This window comes from Lutra lutra, chromosome 4, assembly GCF_902655055.1.
Source record: "Lutra lutra chromosome 4, mLutLut1.2, whole genome shotgun sequence".
Classification (NCBI taxonomy): domain Eukaryota; kingdom Metazoa; phylum Chordata; class Mammalia; order Carnivora; family Mustelidae; genus Lutra; species Lutra lutra.
Window position 1 is genome coordinate 91,765 of NC_062281.1, and position 12,044 is coordinate 103,808.

Genomic DNA, 12,044 nt, shown 5'->3' on the forward strand with positions numbered 1-12,044 from the left:
GCGTGTGTGGCATTGTTAGTCTTGACCTCTGAACCAAATTGGGGTGGTGGGGCATCCCCCTGCAGGTAATGAATGGTAAGGATTGGAGTTGGCACTGTGAGCAGGATGTCTAGACGATGGCACCCCAGGGTTCTACCCACTCTTGCTTTGGTTCACTATCCTGGCCATCATCTGCAAACCAGTGTGCTCTCAGCCATGCCACACGTGCTGCATGCTGCACTGCAAACAGAGACTTTGTTACAGATGTAGCTGTCTTAAATCACATGATAACTACTTGATGTTTAGAGAGAGCAGTGCGGGATCAGAGCCCTGCTTAAAGTGGCCCGGAGTTGTGTGTCTGATCCCAGACCTACCTGTACACTTGAGACCAAGGCTGCAGCTGATTCTAGCTCAGGGGAGAGACCATACCCTATGTGAGATCTGTGTCCATTAGGTGGCCACTCAGAAGGAGCACATTTGCAAGGAGGCATTAGGTGACATGCCAAGTCAGGCCCACACTCCAGAGAGCAGATGTTCACTAGAACCCTTGAATACTGCCACCATCACAAGGATCATGATCCTCTGGGTTCTAGGGAATAACACCCCCAGCACAGCCAAGAGATTAATTCAAACCCAAATTAAGCCTGTAAAGCAACCATTGCTATTGGAAGGCCTTCCAACTGCTAAGGCCACCTTGGTACAGTATAAAGCCAAACCTGGGCTCTCTGGTATATTCTGCCTACAAAAGGGGCAGCCTCCCTGTCCCCAGTCCCTACCAGATGCCAGGATATTGGAAGGCAGCCCTCCTCGGACCCTTTGACTACCTGGGGAGCCTCTTGGGATGAGCTAAGTGAAAAGCAGTGGGGATTCACAGACTATACAAGCAGCACTGCCAATCATCACAGATGATGGGGCTCAGTGGGGAGCTTCTGTTCCTCATTTCTTAATCAGGACATCCCTAATAAAGAACCAGATCCAAACATCAGCACAAGTGGCCACATTCCAGGCAATTATCGTAGCCCTGGATGGTCTGGCTGTGAACGGCCCCATCCGCACACCGTAGCCCTGGATGGTCTGGCTGTGAACGGCCCCATCCGCACACCGTAGCCCTGGATGGTCTGGCTGTGAACGGCCCCATCCTCACATCTTTACGAACTCTTGTGCCATTGCCTAAGAGTTGCCCCCTTTAGGGCAAAGAACTCTCAGAATCTCTTGCCTCACAGGTAGATGTCCCCAAAATACCAATCAAGGTCATAGTTCTCCCTACCCATACATAGACCATAGTACAAGGGTCTCACCAGGACCCCCTCATCCCCTCTAGTAGCTAAGGCACTCTTGTCACTTCTCAGAAACACAATGCTAAGCTCTTGAAGAAGGATTCGGTGGGATTTTCATCTTCCTTGCTAGCTTCCGGCTGCAGGTTGCAAGAGTGCTGGATAGCTTATTTAAACAAGCACTAATTCAATTAAATATGGTGTGTTTCAGTCATCAAATACCAGAGATGAGTTATAATGAGTGGTCTGGTTCCACTTTATGATGCTTGCTGATAGCTTTGGAACCTCATCCCCCTTATTCTCCATGCCCACATCTGGACAAGCTGATAAGAAGGCTGGGTGCTCTCTCCTTTGACACCAGCACAAGATTCAAACCACACAAGACTTCGCCCATGCTTGGCAATCCTCCCACCCACCATACCCACTGACCACATAAAGCCCTTAAATCAGTAGCCCTTTCTGGGCTCTCCTCTCAAGCCATTTCAGACCAGTGAGAGGCCTTCCCTACTCTCCTCAGAGAGTTCCATTAGGTAAGTAAAAAAAACTTCCCATGCCTTCAGAAAGAAAGAAAGAAAAAAAAAAAAAACATTAAGCACTCTTTGGCCCCCATACCTTCCAGTCAGCTCTTTGGTTTATGGACATCAACAAATTCATCTGTGTTGTGACTTCTCTGAAAGTTCCCTTCAATTTCCTGGGTTTTTTAAAGAATTTATTTATTTATTTATTTATTTATTTATTTATTTATTTGAGAGCACACAAGCAAGGGGAGAGGCAGAAGGAGAGTAAGAAGCAGACTCCCCACTGATCAGGGAGTCTCCTGAGGGACTGGATCCCAGGACCCTGGAATCGTGACCTGAGCTGAAGACAGATGCCTAACTGACTGAGCCAGCCAGGGGTTCACTCAACTTCCTAAACTAAAACCGATCACACAGGTCATCTGAAACCTGCCTCCCCCATGTACCACTGGAACTGGAGATTGGGAGGTTGTTCTCCTTGCTCTTTATTTACTCCCAGACATTATTCTTATCTTCAACCAACAACCCCAGTTCCTTTAAGGACAACAGAGAAGCAGCCCTAAGAGCTGGTAGCTGGCCTGGTACAAACTGTGCCAAAAGATTCGTGTTGCTTGGTAGAGTCCTAGGACATCTCCCTCATACAACCCCACGGTTCATGCCCGCAAGTGGGTCCTGAAACTTCTGGGGTCAAAGACTGAAGAGGGGGAAGAGTTTCCCCCAATGTCCACAGGCACTCCTCCACATAAGGTGAATCTGGGAAACTCTGGAGCATGGTATGTGCAGAGCAGGGCCAGGATATGTGCCAATCCTAAAGCCTCCATGGCTTGGAGGAAACTCCTGAGTCTGAAGGGAGAATAGGACCCCGATGGCTGAGTACAATGCAGGCCATGCCAGTGCAGCTATGACAGCAGCAAATTCTTAACTGGACCATTCTCCTGGGGCTTGGCAGGCAAGAACCAGACAGTCATTACTGGCTACTGGGCTTCCCTGGAAGTAACGTGAAGGGATGAGGGCAGCCTGGCTATTCTGCATGTGGCTTATTCTGCATGTCTTCTCTGCCCATGGGCTAGGCTCCCAGCCTTTCCACGTGTTAGAACATCAGTTGAGAAGACCACTCCCATATGGAAATCTGATATAAGAAAAGGGTGGCATCTCCAATCCTCTAATCTAGACTATAAGGGAGGGCCGCCTAGGTGGCTTAGTTAGTTAAGTGTCTGCCTTCAGATCAGGTCATGGTCCCAGAAGTTCTGGGACTGAGCCCCACATCAGGTTCCCTGCTCAGCAGCGAGTCTACTTCTCCCTCTCCCTCCTGCTTGTGCACTCTCTCGCTCTCTCACACTTTCTGTCAAATAAATTAATAAAATCTAAAAAAAAAAAAAAAAAGACTATGGGGAAAGGATAAACTTCAAAATATGTGGATTGGGATAACCAGATAGCCATTTGGGGGAAAAAATAGATCCATTCTTCATATCATATAGCAAAATAAATTCTAAATGAAGAGATTCAAATGTAAAGAAACAAAACCAAACAAGTAGTAAATGAAAACATGAATTCCTGTAGAACCTAGAAGTTAGGGAAATTGTACTAGGACTCAGAATCAAGAAACAATAAGAGAAAACAGTGATAAATTTGACTACACATATATCAATATTTGCATGATTAAACACAATCAAAGTAAAAAGACAAACTGGGGGAAATATTTACAACTCATATTACAGATAGCATTTATAAAGTTAATGTATAAAAGATTATTTTAAAATTAGGGCTTTTGGGGCGCCTGGGTGGCTCAGTGGGTTAAGCCATTGCCTTCGGCTCAGGTCATGGTCTCAGAGTCCTGGGATCGAGCCCCACATCGGGCTCTCTGCTCAGCAGGGAGCCTGCTTCCTCCTCTCTCTCTGCCTGCCTCTCTGCCTGCTTGTGATCTCTGTCTGTCAAATGAATGAATAAAATCTTTAAAAATAATAATAATAATAAAATAATAAAATAAAATAAAATAAAATTAGGGCTTTATTTCTGCACAGCAAAGGAAATAGTCAACAAAACAAAGAGGCAGCCCACGGAATGGGAGAAGATTCACAAATGACAATACAAACAAAGGGCTGATATCCAAGATCTATAAAGAACTCCTCAAACTCAACACTCACAAAACAGATAATCACATCAAAAAATGGGCAGAAGACATGAACAGACACTTCTCCAAAGAAGACATACAAATGGCTAACAGACATATGATAAAATGTTCAACATCAGTAGCCATCAGGGAGATTCAAATCAAAACCACATTGAGATACCACCTTATACCAGTTAGAATGGCCAAAATTAACAAGACAGTAAACAACGTGTGTTGGAGAGGATGTGAACAAAGGGGAACCCTCTTACACTGTTTGTGAGAATGCAAGTTGGTGCAGCCACTTTGGAACTGTGTGGAGATTCCTTAAGAAATTAAATATAGAGCTACCCTATGACCCTGCAATTGCACTACTGGGTATATACCTCAAAGATACAGATGGAGTGAAAAGAAGGGCCATATGTACCTCAATGTTCATAGCAGCAATGGCCACAGTCGCCAAACTGTGGAAAGAACCAACATGCCCTTCAAGGGATGAATGGATAAAGAAAATATGGTCCATATATGCTATGGAGAATTATGCCTCCATCAGAAAGGATGAATACCCAACTTTTGTATCAACATGGACGGGACTGGAGGAGATTATGCTAAATGAAATAAGTCAAGCAGAGAGAGTCAATTATCATATGGTTTTGCTTATTTGTGGAGCATAAGGAATAACACGGAGGACATGGGGAGGTGGAGAGGAGAAGGGAGTTGGGGGAAATTGGAGGGGAAGACAAACCATGAGAGACTGTGGACTCTGAGAAACAAACTGAGAGTTTTGGAGGGGAGGGGGGTAGGAGGTTGGGTGAGCCTGGTGATGGGTATTAAGGAAGGCACGTATTACATGGAGCACTGGTTGTGGTGCATAAACAATAAATTCTGGAACACTGAAAAGAAATGTAAAAAATAAATTAAATTTTTAAAAAATTAGGCCTTTATTTTCAACAAACAATGCTTGGACTATTATTGAATAACCTTATACCAACAAAATGAACCTCAACCCTTACACCATACCATATATAAAAGTTAAAAGATATCATCAGCCAACTAAAAAAGGGGGAGTAGGAAGGACTGAAATATATATATCATCAACCAAAATGTAAAGTAGAAACTTCTAGAAGAACACAGTAAAAACCTTAGTGACCTTGACTTTGGCCAAGATTTATTAAATAGGATACAGAAGAGCATGACATTTCAAGGAATGAAATCAGTGAATAGAACTTCATCAAAACTTTAAATTTTTGCTCCCCAAAATGAAATAAAATGAAAAGGCAAAGCACAACCTGAGGGAAAATATTTACAAAACATATATCCAACAAATGACCTGTACCCCATCCTACAAAGAAGTCCTATAACTCAATTAGAAGACAAATGACCCAAATGAAAATGGGCTTAAGATTTGAATGGACACTTCACCAAAGAATATATGGCAAATAAACACAAGAAATAACCCTCTATCATTAAGCATTAGAAAAATGTGGGGCACCTGGGTGGCTCAGTCGATTGAGTGACTGGTTTCAGCTCAGGTCTTGATCTCATGGGTCATGGAATCAAGGCCCACACACAGCTCCATGCTTAGTGGAAGTCTACTGGGATATTCTCTCCATCTGCCCCTCTGTGACTTGTGTGTGTGTGTTCTCTCTCTCTCAAATAAATAAATCTTTTTTTTTTAAGGGGGCATAAGGCAGAGGGAGAGGGAGAAATAGACGCCCTGCTTAGCAAGGAGTCCAATGCAGGGCTCGATCCCAGAACCCTAGGATCATGACAGGAGCCAAAGGTAGACAATTAACCTATGAACCACCCAGAAGTCCTAAGTCTATTCTTTGTAACCATTTCTCTGTAATCCAACTGCTTATCATTACTTGTACATTTGCATCAAAAGAGACTATACAGGGCTTACTTTGTAATTTTTAAATCTTAAACAATTGGTAAATTGGTGCATTAAAAATATCTGCAGCTTGGAGGACCTGGGTGGCCCAGTTAGTTGAGTGTCCAACTCTTGGTTTCAGCTCAGGCCATGATCTTAGGGTAGTGGAATCAAGCCCATGCCAGGCTCTGGGATCAGCACAGAATCTGCTTGAGACTCTCTCTCCCTCTCCATCTCCCTCTGCCCCTCCCACTCATGCTCTGTCTCTTTCTTGAATAAATAAATAAATAAATGTTTAAAATTTAGGGACACCTGGGTGGCTCAGTGTGTTAAGCCTCTGCCTTCGGCTCAGGTCATGATCTCGGGGTCCTGGGATCAAGCCCTGCATTGGGCTCTCTGCTCATCAGGGAGCCGGCTTACCCTCTCTCTCTGCCTGCCTCTCTGCCTGCTTGTGATATCTCCCTCTCTCTCTCTCTCTGCCAAATAAATAAATAAAATCTTTTTAAAAAATAAATAAAAAATAAAATAAGATATATATCTGCAGTGTATATCACAAAGGGTTAACATAATAGAACTTCTAAAACCAGAGAGAAGAGACCACCAACTAGGAAAAGAAGCAAATCACAGACAAATAAGTGAAAATGGTGCTTAAATATATGAAAAGATGCTTGACTTCACCCACAAAGATGCAAAAGGAAACCACACTGAAATGCCATTTCTTCTCAGATTGGCAAAATTCCAAATATTTAACAAGATATCTGTTTACGAGTTTGTAAGGAAACATCACCAGTGGGAATGTAAGATGGTGCAACCCTATGGGAGGGAAATAGGCAACACCCAGCAAAAATGAATTACAAATGCCTACTGAAGGGGCGCCTGGGGGCCTCAGTCAGTTAAGCTCTGCTTTCGTCTCAGGTCATGATCCCTGGGTCCCGGACTGAGCCCTACAGCAGGCTCCTAGCTCAGTGGAGACTCTACTTCTCCCCCAACCTCTGCCACTCCCCCCTGCTTGTGCACACATACACTCTCTCTCTCTCTCAAATAATAAATATATTTAAAACAAAACAAAACAAATGCTCTCTCACCAGACAATTTGTAGGAATCTATCTCAAAATTAAACTGGCAAAACTATGTGGAGACCTGCACAAAAATATTCACTGTAGCACTATTTTTTAAAGATCTTATTTATTTATTTATTTATTTGAGAGAGAGAACACTTGAGGGGGGAGGGTCAGAGGGAGAAGTAGGCTCCCTGTTGAGAGGGCCTTCCCCCGCCCCCCATGCTGAACTGGAGCCCAGGACTCCAGGATCACGACCTGAGCCAAAGATAGATGCTTCACTGACTGAGCCAGCCAGGTGCCCTGTAGCTCTATTTTTCATAGCAAAAGATGGGAAACAACCCACATGTCCAGTAATTGCAACTTGTCGAATCCACACACTAGCAGGGGAGTGAGTATACCCCTGCAAAAAGGAATAAGGAGTATTCCTAGACACTGCTAGTGAGAGGTCTCCAGCATACTGTTAAGTTAAAACAGCCAAAATGCAGAACAGTAGGCACAGGATGCTACTGTTCATTGAAATTTACTCAGATTTTTAAATAAATGGTTGCCAACAGGGAGAGGAAGGTAACAGGTTGGTGGGGACAGGGAGAGGCGCTGGACTTCTCTGGATGGACTTTCTTTTGTAGTAATCCTAAAACAAAGTTACATGAAAACCTGAAAACTGGGGCATCTGGCTGGCTCCGTCAGTGGATCATATGATCTCTGAGTTGTGGGTTTGAGCCCCAAGTTGGGTATAGAGATTGCTTAAAAATAAAATCTTAAAAAAAAAATGAAAAACTTCACCCTAAAGAGCAAAAGCAAAACGGAACGAAGGAACCAATATAGAGTCTCGACTCCACAGAAACAAAGTACTTTCCTCTAAAGCAGAACGATACCCTAAAGGAGGTATAGCCCAACAAAGAAAGAACCACAGAAGAATGTTAGATTGTTTTCAATAATCATACTGTTAGTAAAAATGGCATTGTTATTCTGACACAATTATATATAAATAATAAAGTTAATGATTGTGCTAAGAAAATCAGGATCCAAGATTTTTATTTTTATTAAACATTTTTATTTAAATTCAATTAATTAACTTATAATGTATTATTGGTTTCAGAGGTACAGGCCTGTGATTCATCAGTCTTACACAATTCCCAGTGCTCATTATATCACATGCCTTCCTTAATGTCCATCACCCAGTTACCCCATCCCTCCAGCAACCCCAGTTCATTTCCTATGATTAAGACTCTCTTGGGGCACCTGTGTGGCTCAGTTGTTAAGCATCTGCCTTCACCTCAGGTCATGGTTCCAGAGTGCTGGGATCAAGCCCCACTTGCTCCGTGAGGAGTCTGCTTCTCCTTGTGCTCTCTCTCTGTCAAATAAATAAATTATATATATATATATATATATATTTTTTTTTTTTAAAGGACTCTCTTGGGGCGCCTGGGTGGCTCAGTGGGTTAAGCTTCTGCCTTCGGCTCAGGTCATGGTCTCAGGGTCCTGGGATCGAGCCCTGCATCGGGCTCTCTGCTCCGCAGGGAGCCTACTTCCCCCCTCTCTCTGACTGCCTCTCTGCCTACTTGTGATCTCTCTCTCTCTCTCTCTATCAAATAAATAAATAAAATCTTTACAAAAAAAAAAAAAAAGACTGTCTTATGGTTTGTCTCCCTCTCCGGTTTCATCAGGATCCAAGATTTTTTTTAAAAAGATTTTATTTATTTATTTGACAGAGAGACACAATGAGAGAAGGAACACAGCAGGGGAAGTGGGAGAGGGAGAAGCAGGCTTCCCGCCATGCAGGGAGTCGGATGTGGGGCTCGATCCCAGGACCGTGGGATCATGACCTAAGCTGAAGCTGCTTAACTGACTGAGCCACCCAGTCGCCTCAGGATCCAAGATTTTTAACACAAGAGAGAAAGAGATGCAACTATAAAGAAGTTAATAACCACCTGGCCCTAAATTTGAATTTGAAATATCAGTAGGAATTCATGATGTTTTTTACATTAATATTTTTTTTCCTAGCTTTGTCCTCTGAAAAGACATAGACATAATGACCAACCTGATGACAACAAGCACTCCTAGAGCCCCAGTTGTGTGCTCCAAATGCCATTTCCCACTGGGATGGACTAGGGTTTCTTGAGATGGGAGATGAACTTGGAATGTCTTTTCTTATTAGGAATCAAGTAAGTGATCAATGATTACAATGTATTAAAAAGACTCAGGTAAACTTAAAGAGGTTTCCACAGGCCAAAGATGGAATGGTTGTTAATTTTAAAAACTGTAATGGATTAAAATATATCAAATATGTTAAAGTCTTTGAGTTCAAATGATAATAGAAAGAAACATACCTACTTGGTCACCTCTGAAGAATGAGAGAAAACCAGTTTATTACTCTGAAAGCTAATAAATAAAGGCAATAATTAAGCATTCAACTTGCTGTCCTGTATGGATCCCAAACAACTGGTAGTTTGGGGGGCACCACATGACCTTCTTGCAGGAATCTCCCATCCTATGTTAATACCTTGCTAGAGGGGAAAAACAACCTTAGCCTGACAATGGGCAAGGCTGCAAAGCCTCTGGTATCTTGTAGGTCCTCTTTAGTGTATAAAAGTTCTTTTGAAACCTCCCTTTTTCTTACCTCCCCCAACCCCATAGTATATAGTCAGCCACCCCTCACAACCCTAGGGCAGCAGCTCTTCCTGCCCACGGTCCTGTCCCCATGCTTTAATAAACCACCATTTGCACCAAAGATGTCTCAAGAATTCTGGGGCGCCTGGGTGGCTCAGTGGGTTGAAGCCTCTGCCTTCGGCTCAGGTCATGATCCCAGGGTCCTGGGATCGAGCCCCGCGTCGGGCTCTCTGCTCTGCGGGGAGCCTGCTTTCTCCTCTCTCTCTGCCTGCCTCTCTGCCTACTTGTGATCTCTCTCTGTCAAATTAAAAAAAAAAAAAAAAAAGAATTCTCAAGAATTCTTTCTTGGTCATCAGCTCCGGACCTCACCCCACTGAACCTCACTTATATTCTGAAACTTCATCAACCAAGGTTAAGTTTGTCTTTCTGGGACTGTTTCCACAAATGCAGCAGGGTTACCAATACCAGAATGCTGCCATCTTGCAAACTCCTCATGAAACACAGGCAGGCAGGACTGTTAGAGGAAATGCATAATGCACACTTAGGAAGTGTTGTGTGCCAATGCAAAATCTAATTAGTCTCCACCTCTAAGTTTACAGGAACTCCTAGTGACAGAAAGACACCACAAGAATGCAAAGGCAAAAATCCCAAATATGAGAAACTCCACAGGATGCATGACCAGAATTTGATAAATTTCAAAGAGGTTTAAAAAAAAAAAGCGGAAGGAAGCTACTGATTACAATATTCAACCCTTATGCTCATTGCAGCACTTTTTACAATAGCTAAAATATGGAAGCCATCCAAGTGTCCACCTACTGACAAATAAAGAATATTTACAATGGGATACGACTCAACCATAAAAAAGAATGAAATCTTGCCATTTGCAACAACATGGATGGATCTGGATAGTATAACGCTGAGTGGGATAGGTCAATCAGAGAAGGTACTATGTGATTTCACGCATGTGAAATTTAAGAAACAAAACAAAGAAAAAAAAAAGAAAAGCCAAATCAAAAGGCTGACTGACTACAGCAAACAAACTGGTAGGTGGGAGGGGGTTTGGTGAAACAGGTGAAGGGGAGTATCTTGAGGACTGAGTAAGGTAAGAATTTTTGGCTCGCTCCCATACCTAGCATAGGAATGTTCACGACCATACTCTACATACACCTGAAACCAATATAACATATGCTAGCTACAGTAAATTTAAAATTTTAAAATAAGTAAGATTCTAGTTTAAAAAAATAAAAGAAAATGTAAGTCTGTCAACCAAATGCATTATACATTGCTAGGGGTTTTTTGGGGGTTTTTTAATCATTTTTTTAATTTATTTTCAGCATAACAGTATTCATTGTTTTTGTACCACACCCGGTGCTCCATGCAGTCCGTGCCCTCTCTAATACCCACCACCTGGTTCCCCCAACCTCCCAACCCCCCACCTCTTCAAACCCTTCAGATTGTTTTTCAGAGTCCATAGTCTCTCATTGTTCACCTCCCCTTCCAATTTCCCCCAACTGCCTTCTCCTAACTCCCCATGTCCTAGTTTTTTTTTTTTTAAAAGATTATTTATTTATTTATTTATTTGACAGACAGAGATCACAAGCAGGCAGAGAGGCAGGCAGAGAGAGAGGAAGGGAAGCAGGCTCCCTGCTGAGCAGAGAGCCCGATGCGGGACTTGATCCCAGGACCCTGAGATCATGACCTGAGCCGAAGGCAGCGGCTTAACCCACTGAGCCACCCAGGCGCCCCCCCATGTCCTAGTTTTGATGGGGTTTGGAATATAGGTGAAGTTTGGTGGGGTGAAGTCCAGAGCCAAGGCCAAGAAAGAACGCTTGAGACGTCTCTGGTGCAAAAGGGTAGTTCTAGGACCTGTGGGCAGAAAAATGCGCTCTGGGTTTGTGAGGTGTGGCTGATTACATACTTGGGAATTTGGGGGAGGTATGGAAAAGGGAGGTTTCAAAAGGATTTTTGTATTTTAAAGACTCACAGGATACCAGAGTCCTAGCCATTGTCAAGTTAAGTGAGGCGTGAACAGTAAGGTAGTTGGGAGTGTCCTGGAGGAACCTGACACTCTGCCTGCTTCAAGTATCTGTCAACGGCTGTAGATTATAAGGACACTTGATTTTATCTGGAAACTAGGCTGTTGGTAGAAAGGCTTTGTGCTTGCAGGTCACTAAGCCTTGCCGGGTTGTGATCTCTCCAAGTTAGCTTTTCCTTCAGGGCAGCCGGGAGAACATCCCACGGTGGCGAGCAGTTTGTGGGGTGTCCGCTTCGGCCTGTCCTCAGCTCGCCTTCTGCTCCCTCATCAGTTTGAATCACGACTCACACGAACTGATTAAAAGTAAGAAACAGCATGACGGACAGAAGGCTCTGGACACTGGCTACTTGATGACAGTGAAGCATAATGGAACATTTAGGTGTGATCGTGCTTTTGCAGCTACGTTCTCGAGGGCCCTTCTCTCTCAGACAGACCTGGAAGTTCAAAATGACCTGCTCCGGGAGACACAGGCGAAGCGACTGGTCAGTATCGGCTTCAGCGGTTAGACGGACACGTGCTAAACTACCTTCTCTAGCGTCGTGTACCGCTGGAAGCTTCCATCCTAAGCAGCTAAAAAGCGGCAGTAAGCG